The sequence below is a fragment of the Neophocaena asiaeorientalis genome, unplaced genomic scaffold (assembly GCF_003031525.2).
Source record: "Neophocaena asiaeorientalis asiaeorientalis breed wild unplaced genomic scaffold, Neophocaena_asiaeorientalis_V1.1 scaffold147, whole genome shotgun sequence".
NCBI classification, from domain to species: domain Eukaryota; kingdom Metazoa; phylum Chordata; class Mammalia; order Artiodactyla; family Phocoenidae; genus Neophocaena; species Neophocaena asiaeorientalis.
Window position 1 is genome coordinate 4,993,060 of NW_020173758.1, and position 9,235 is coordinate 5,002,294.

Genomic DNA, 9,235 nt, shown 5'->3' on the forward strand with positions numbered 1-9,235 from the left:
GGCGCGGGGTCGCGCGGGAGGGCGGGGAGTCCCGGGCGGCGGGTCGCGGCCAGGAGAGACACCGTTCGCTATGCAGCTGCGCGGGGCCGAGCCCCCAGGCCCGCCCGGAGGAGGGGCGGACCGGGCGGCGGCGGCTGGGACAGCGGCACCTGTACCCCTCGGAGGGCGGACGCAGTGGAGCAGGCGAAGCTCCTCACAGGGGTAAAAACCAAAAGGGGGGGAGGGGAGGCAGTAGAGAAGGAGCTTCTAGAAACTCCCTTCTGAGGCAGCAGCTGGGTGTTTTAGGAAACCCGCGCAACGCCTGGGAAAATGGTGCGCGGACGCGTCTTCGGAGCGCAACCCCGTAAAGCGCCAAGTGTCGATTCCGCGCAGCGACTTTCAGCCGGCGCCTCTTTGGATTCCTTAACCCCGTGCAGGACACACGCCCAGCGCGAGTTTCTAGGCGCAATGAGAAACATCATCCCAGAGGATTTTAGATTATGAGTTTTTTTGCTTCCCCCTCCAGCTTCCTAGGGCTTTGTATGTAAAAACAGAAATCGTAGCTCGGGAGTTCCTGAAGCATCATGTCTTGTACAACGGCCCCTTCCTCGTTCACGTAGTCTCCTCTGGCTCATCTTCTCAATTTCCCTTTATTAGCTGCTTGTGAGACGAGGCACTGCAGATTCCTGGGACCCAGCAGTGGCAGCCCCTAGGGAAGGGAAAAGGGCCTTTTGCCTCACCTCGCTATTCCCTGAGTTCCCAGGTACTGCCGGGATTCCCCAGGGGTCAAGTGAAAGGAGAGGGAGACAGAGGGCTCACACCACAGGCATACAAAACACACCCATACGTTGGGCAGGCACGCGTGTGCGTGGGTATGTAAGTAGCTGTGCAACTGCATGTATGTAAGGAGCCTGTTTCGTGATGCCATATGGGTCCCTGCCTGCAAGATTAGGCAGCCGACTGAGGAGGCTTAGGGAGGGGTGGAGCTTAGTGGAACCTGACACTGCTTACCTTTCACTCCGGAGAGCAGGTAGGAAGCCTGTATGCAAGGAGAGGGGATGAAAATACTCCTAGAGCCCTGCCCTTCTCATTACAACGTGGAATTACCTTAGGAGATTTGTAGAATATTCATGTTAATGGGTTGTAGCCTGATGATTTTTAGAGGTGGGCCTTTATCATCAGGAAAAAACACTTTTAAGCTAAAAAAGGCCTTTTAAATTTGGCAAGTGATTGGTGGTTTAGGGATGAGATAATAATGGCAGTGTGACTTTCTTTAATGTAGAATTATTTTACCCTCCATGTTATTACAGACATCATTTAATAACTAATTACTTAGTGCTTACCAGGAAAACAACACCGAAAAACCTAAGTAATAAGCAATTTGGGGCAGTGGGAGCAAACTGTTCCTAAATGGACAAGCAAGACTTATCATACGATGAAAATATAACTACTACAAAGATACATGGTCTAGTGCTACAGTCAGAAAATCATTCTAAGACTGTAAGGGTGTTTAAACTGCAAATCTGGTTCTAAATCCTGTTTAATAGAATCTTTGGAAGAATGGTGTTAATTTAAAAGGATAGTTTTAAAATGTAACTTTGGATTAAGGAGAGTCTAATGAAGGTAATGTATTCAAACTGATGAAAACGTGCATTACTTTTGAAATTAAAATGCACTGTAATGCACTGTTCCGGTGTTATGTGTGCCCAGTACTGTTCGTGTAACAAAGCCGGGTCCTCGTCTGTTCTGTTCACTGCTCTGTCCCCAGCATGAGCAGTGTATGGTATACTGTAGATATTTAATCTTTGAATGAATTAAGGAACTTACTCCTCTAAGAACAACAGGGAAGTGTTTTCACGTATAAAATTTACATCAAGGTTAGGGAATCCCAATCTTTATGTCCCCAGATAAACCTAGCCTGTATACTTATTTGGCACACAGGGCAATGTTAGAGCAACGACTCTGGTACTGCCTCAGTTCAAATCTCAGCCCTGCCATTTACCAGTTCTGGGAACCTGGGCAAAATGCTTAACCTCTTCCTGCCTTGGTTTCATCACCGGTAAAATAGGGATGATACTCGTAACTACTTTACAAGTTGTTATGAGGATTATTGATGCTCATTTCATTATGTCTGGCACATTGTGTTTAAATTCTATAAAGTTTAACCTTTAGTCATACATGTATCTAGCCTGCCTTAACCCAGGTCATTCTAACACCCATCACCAGTCACTTCCTTCTCTTTTTATTGCTTACAAAATGATTCTGGGGCTTCCCTGGTGGCGCGGTGGTTGAGAGTCCGCCTGCCGATGCAGGGGACACGGGTTCATACCCCGGTCCGGGAAGATGCCACGTGCCGCGGAGCGGCTGGGCCCGTGAGCCATGGCCGCTGAGCCTGCGCGTCCGGAGCCTGTGCTCCGCAACGGGAGAGGCCACAACAGTGAGAGGCCCGCGTACCGCAAAGAAAAACAAAAACAAAAAATGACTCTGGGTGTATCCATATTTCTGTATATATTTTTCTGTAGATTTGTGCACATTCTGTCTTCTCTTTCAGATGGTATCCACCTCAAGACTAAGATATTATTTGCCTTCAGAATTCTCAATATCCCCATGATTTGTTCATTTCAGATGGTCAAAAAGTGTTGTTGACCGACTCATGGTTGACTAACCATCCAATGCTGAAATTCAAGGTTAATAATCTTAACTCACATTATAAAGATACCAACATTAAATTCAACTTCCCTGAATGTTTGAACAGCTTGGCTATACATAGAAATGGGGTGAGGTGGATGAAAGAGCATGAGCAGTATGCCTTTGGGCTGGTTACTTTACTTTCCTGAGCCTGAGCTTCTTTGGGGACAGAATGAACTAATTTTCTTACCTCTGGGCTTTGTACCAAGTAAGTACCAAAGAAGGTACTTATTTAGGGCGTTTCTTCATTTTATTTTCCTGTGAATCATGTAAGCTAATTCTTTTCCAAAATACGTTTTTCAACTTCAAAGAATCCTTTGGAACCCTGCCTCAATTCTTTTTTTTTTTTTTTTTTTTTTTTGCGGTACGTGGGCCTCCCACTGCCGTGGCCTCTCCCACTGCGGAGCACAGGCTCCGGACGCGCAGGCTCAGCGGCCATGGCTCACGGGCCCAGCCGCTCCGCGGCATGTGGGATCCTCCCGGACCAGGGCACGAACCCGTGTCCCCTGCATCGGCAGGCAGACTCCCAACCACTGCGCCACCAGGGAAGCCCCTGCCTCAATTCTTAATGTAACTATCTGTTTCTAGATTTAAAAAAGCACTACTCATATTTAATCTTGCCCAAATTCTTAATTTAATTTAATTCTTAGGCATATCATTGTGCTTTCAAATGTATTGTAGCCGTCAGTCTTTCTTAACAAAACACTGTCCTGTCCAAATTCTCCCCATGTCAGCTCCTACCAAAGTGAGTAATGTAGGTCAAAAGTGCAGTATTTATAACTCTTTTATTTTCCAACTTCCAGTGATTCATATTGCATTTATCTGTGCATGACTTAACACCCACTCCATCCCACCATGTTTCTCCACCTATAAAACATGAATACTGGGACAGATCTTGGGGGAATCATTTATCAGTTCCAATACCTCCCATCTACCCACCCCAATACTCATGCTCCAGTAAGAACTAGTTAAGGTGCTAGACTGGCATAGAAAGATGTAGTCCTTGTCTGTATGGTTTATAACTTTTCTTCTATAGATAGAAGACAAATGTACAAAAAGGCAAGGTGGAGGGGACCTTTAGGTTGGTAGCAAGTGCAAAGACCATTTGAATAATCCTTGGGAAGCCAAGCATTGAATATTTGTGGATAGCTAGATGACTGAATGTATTCTTCTTCTTTAAATTTGAGAACCTAATGTGCCTGCTAAAACGGAACAGGAGACGGACCTGGCTCCTCAGGATTATGACCAGTTGGGTTCCGTACAACAAATCTATGAATACCGAGAGCCAGATTGAGATTCTCTGCTCAGGTTCAGGGCTTTGGACCTCATTAGTTTATAGACAGAATGTTTTTGGCAGAGATACCTGAGCATTTCCAAGGACCAAAGGAGATATGGAATTATAAACAATGGTTTCCATGTGTTTCAGGTAACTGAGAGGTAAACCCAGGCATTTTCCTGAAATTTTCTCATTCCATGTGCAAAAACAGAGATAAATAACATTACTCTCTATGCATAGCTGAGATGGTGAGATAAATAACGTTACTTTCAGTTCATAGATGAGATGGTAAGGTATGAATTTAGAAGGCTTTACATAAATGGACTAGGGAAGCTCTCCAAAAGAAGAATAGAGTCCTTCTTTTAAAAACAACAACAAAAATCCGTGTTCATAATGCTGAACCTGCACTAGAGATGTTTAAGGAGATTCACATGTGTGACAAGTTACAGGACTTTGTACTAATGAGGAACGTTAAATATTAACATATATTGGTAGAAGATCTCATGGGAATAGGTTTGGGGAAAAAAGGCTTTATATAGGCCAGATAGCTGTGTTCAGAATAAGTAATTCATTCTAATACATATTGAGCTGCAAAAGACAATATCTCAACAGATCTTTATTGACCTGGATCTAGAAAATGAACAATTGCACTAGTTTACTAACTTCCAAACAATTTGATATAGAGAACACCCCTGAAGCTTGAATAAGAAATAAGATGTAGGGCTGGTTAACTAAAGAAATGTTGTACTTAAACACATTCATACAAACTCAAAGAGACAATATCCTCCTACGAAAACTAAAGAGAGATAGGAGCATTTGGGATTACACCTTTGACCTCTTTATTTTGGGTGTCATAGCATACTGCATCCTCACAGGTTGATTTTCAGTGCTTGATTTAGGAGGTAACTGCTTTCTCAAGAAAACAGGAAAGAAAAACAGCTAGAATAGTAATTTGTATGTCTGCCTTTGAGGTTCCAGCTGTAATGGGATGTTTATCTCAAAGGCCAGATGCTTCTGACCTAAATAAGTGGTACTTATCTTCCTCTAGAACCACTAAGATATCTTTAAAGTGCCTTACTCTGTGACTGTATTACAGCTATTCTGTTCTTCTATATTTCCAGTATTTTAAATTTTCACTTTCAAAACAGTTATCACAAACGAAGCACATATTTTATTAGAAAACCTAGTTATATTTCACTGAAGGTATAGGTGTGAAATTGATTGACCAGGTAAAAGAACCCAAATTTATTAAATATTAAAGCAGGGAAAGAACAGAAAAATTTAACTAGCATGCTATCTTTTAAAATTATTGTTATTATCCTATATTAAAATTAAAAATTTAAATTATTAAGTTAGCAAAAGTTAATTGGGACATGCTGCTACTACTTAAGCTGTGTGGCCGTGACAATCACTTAGCCTCTCTGAATCTAGTCTGCTCATCTGTAAAACTGGGTTAGTGAATCTTTACAAAGACATCGAATGACATATTTATAAAATGTTTCATAAATATTAAAGCACTGGACAAATCTACATTAGAACGCATTCTAATTAGGAGGAGAGAATACCTCATCTGAGTGGGTCCTGGATTTTCTCCCCAGCACTGAGTTTCAGTTCCCCAAAGCTCAGATTAATTGCTTCCTGCTCTGTTGCCATGTCTGTGAATATGGAATTGTTTACCATATGTTTCAGTGATAAAAAAAAATTATTTTGTTAAGTATAAATCTATGGATCCATAACATCAGGGGAAGTTTCAAAATATTCGATTTCCCTAAGAATACCTTTAAACAATTGTTAAGGATAAGAACATAAGAGTGTGTCAGCTAAGTATGATGGATAAGCCTGAGGACTGGGGATTACAGAACCGACTTCATATCTTTACTCTGTAGATTCATAACTGAGGGACCTTGGCCCAAGTCATTTTAATTTCTGTAGTGTCCTAAAATGAGGATAATGTTGCCTACTTCACTAAGACGTGATACAGAACCTTGGCCATTCACCACAATAAGTGATCATTACGGTTATTGTTACTCTTCTGGTATAATTAATCCTGCCACTGCTGGATCAGCAAAACTTTTATTGATCCATTTGGAACAGTGCCTGCATAAAATTCTGCTGAACTGTCTTTGTAACTTCATGTTACTTGAAGACACCTGAAAGTCGTCATGTGAGCTATGATAAATGAGAGCCATCCTACTAAACAAAATCACAAATCCTGCTAACACTTTGAGAAACAGTTTCTTTAGCAGCGATATGGAGCATGTGGCGCCAACTATGCTGTTGACAGCTGCAGGTCCTTTGTCAAAGATACAGCTTGTGAATGCCAATCAGCGTTTGTTTGGTTGTCCTCCAATGTACTAGGTAATGATCGAAGCAAAGATACAAGAGAAATTAGACACTCAGAATGGTTCCTTATGTTCACACACGGACCATGACCAACTATTAGCACTATTAGCTTAAAATCAGATGATTTGGGGGCTTCCCTGGTGGCGCAGTGGTTGAGCGTCCGCCTGCCGATGCAGGGGACAGGGGTTCGTGCCCCGGTCCGCGAAGATCCCACATGCCGCGGAGCGGCTGGACCCGTGAGCCGTGGCCGTTGAGTCTGCGCGTCCGGAGCCTGTGCTCTCCAACAGGAGAGGCCACAACAGTGAGAGGCCCGCGTACCGAAAAAAAAAAAAAAAATCAGATGATTTTTGGAATGCTATTTTAGTGAGAGCACAAAGGCTTCTGGCATGATGAATTTCTGCCCTAAATTTCATCATTCTTGAGTGTGTTCATAAATTACTGAGCTTTTTCCACCTACAAGTTTACACCTATAAGCATGGAAAGTAATTTTTTGGTCAAGTAAAGAAATAATGTCTTACTTGCTGAATTGGAAGCTAGTAAGTAGCAGAAAAATTGCCATTAAAGTATAAGTATTTATAGATTGCATCACTTTGAAGGAAAGTGGGGGAAGTATTTGGAAGAGAAACATCACTGTGCATATTGTTTTGTTACTCTTGTGATTATCACCCTTTGTTATTAAATCACGTGTGATTAATCATATTTCATTATTTATCAATTAAGTTATTATAATCAATGCTTCAATGTGTAATGGGGCCTTTAATGTACTTGATAAGGATAAAATATTTTACCTTGTTTTCCACTTACTGATGACTTGCTTTAATACTTCTTTTGTCTCATACAGATCGCCAATAAAAATAGAAGAACATGAATAGTAAAATCTTAATTAACTTTAGAAAGGCTCATGAAATAGGGTATCCTGGGGAACTACTGCTTTTATTAATAGAAACCCTCTAACATTCTTTGTCAGAACTCTTAAATTAGTAATCAAATTGTGCTGAATGTACTACATTTTTCTTTGATGATCTGACATAGGGGTCATTATTTTGAAGCTCAGCTCTTACTGTTTATTATTGTAGTGTTCTAGATGTAGGAGATTGATTTTTGTAAGTGCTGATGGTAGGATAAACTCTGGACATTTTGCGAAAAAAAATGCCTGAAATATATTTTTATTTATTTGAAACCACAATACTATTTATTGAGTGACTACTGTATGCTAAAATAGTTCTAAGAATCTCTGATTCTTAAAACTACACTCCCCCCACTCCATTTACTGAAGAGAGATGACAACATCAGTCTTCCAAAAAGTGGTATGCAGAATACTACCACTTAATTGAGGGTCCCAGTCTATGTGGAGTCCAGTTTGAGTAAATCAGGTTTTTACTAATCAAGATACCTATTTGTAATTCTACAGGAGCATAAACATAAGCTGCTCTGACAGAACACAGAGTTTTCATTTTAGTGTTTAGTGGACCTGTAAATTAGACCATAGGCTTGAGGAGTAGATGCCCTATGTCCTTTTAATATTGGATAACAGCTTAGCTACTGAACCAGAGGTGAAAATTTTGGGAGGATTGGGAATTGATACCTATATCAGTCTGCCTGGGTGGCCATAACAAAATACCATAGACTGGGTGGCTTTAAAAAACAGAAATTTTTGTTTTTACATTTCTGGAGGCCGGAAGTTCAAGATCAAGGTGCCATCAGGGTTGGTTTTTTGTGAAACCTCTCTATCTGGTTTGTAGACAGTGCCTTCTCACTGTATCTTCATGTGGCCTTTCCTCTGCCCTCGCATGAAGAGGTAGCTCTAACTCTTCTCACAAAGACACCAATCCTAGCAGATTAGGGTCCCAGCCTTATGACCTCATTTAACCTTAGTTATCTCCCTTTTAGAGGCCCTAACTCCAAATACAGTCACATTGGAGGTTAGAGCTTCAACATATTAGTGGTGAGAGCGCATAATGCAGTCCGTAAGAGCATCCCACTGCTCTCCCAATTCAATATATTAGAATGCTTCATTAGGTTGAACCATATGAAATTGGCAACTGCAAGTGGATCAACCTATACAAGATCAACACAAATAAGCTTGATTGCTGAAATATCCAGGTGATTATTTCATAAATTGTAACGTTAGGAAAAAATAAGTCATATTTACTCACTGTTTAATGATGTCTGTGCCTCCCAGTCTGATGGATTTCCAGTTGAACTCTTTAAAGTTAAGTTTGAGACCAAGTAAATTTTTATTACCTCATTGTAAAAGTCAGAAAACATGAGTTAAAATTGATTCAATGGTACATAACTTTAACTATTTACTTGGCAATACAACTGCTCTGAAACCCTCCTCAACATGATTTTCAGACGATAAATGTTGGTGTCTGAAGGACAGTCTTACTCAGTTGTACAGCCGGAAGTATAAAATGAATATAATATGGGGAGTCTGGGCTAAGCACACACATATTTTTTACCTTTGGGTCAGAAACTTAATTGCTGCTTCTTGCTCATATTGATAAGGAAGCCAAATGCTACGCTCCAGGAATTGCAACAAATCAATTACTGACAGGTAATGGAGTCCAGTATCAGGTGAGATAAGAGTGCTTAGAAATCAGCTTCATCAGAGGGCTTTACCAATGCTCTCTGAATCACCCAAGCCTCCTTTGTATTTAAATATTGCCCCCTTCTCTCCACCTGGCTATGTATGACTGCATGATGAGGAGAAGATAAAATATGCATCTTGGGCTTCCCTGGTGGCACAGTGGTTGAGAGTCGGCCTGCCGATGCAGGGGACACGGGTTCGTGCCCCAGTCCGGGAAGATCCCACATGCCGTGGAGCGGCTGGGCCCGTAAGCCACGGCCGCTGAGCCTGCACATCCGGAGCCTATGCTCCGCAACGGGAGAGGCCACAGCAGTGAGAGGCCCGCGTACCGCAAAAAAAAAAAAAAAATATATATATGT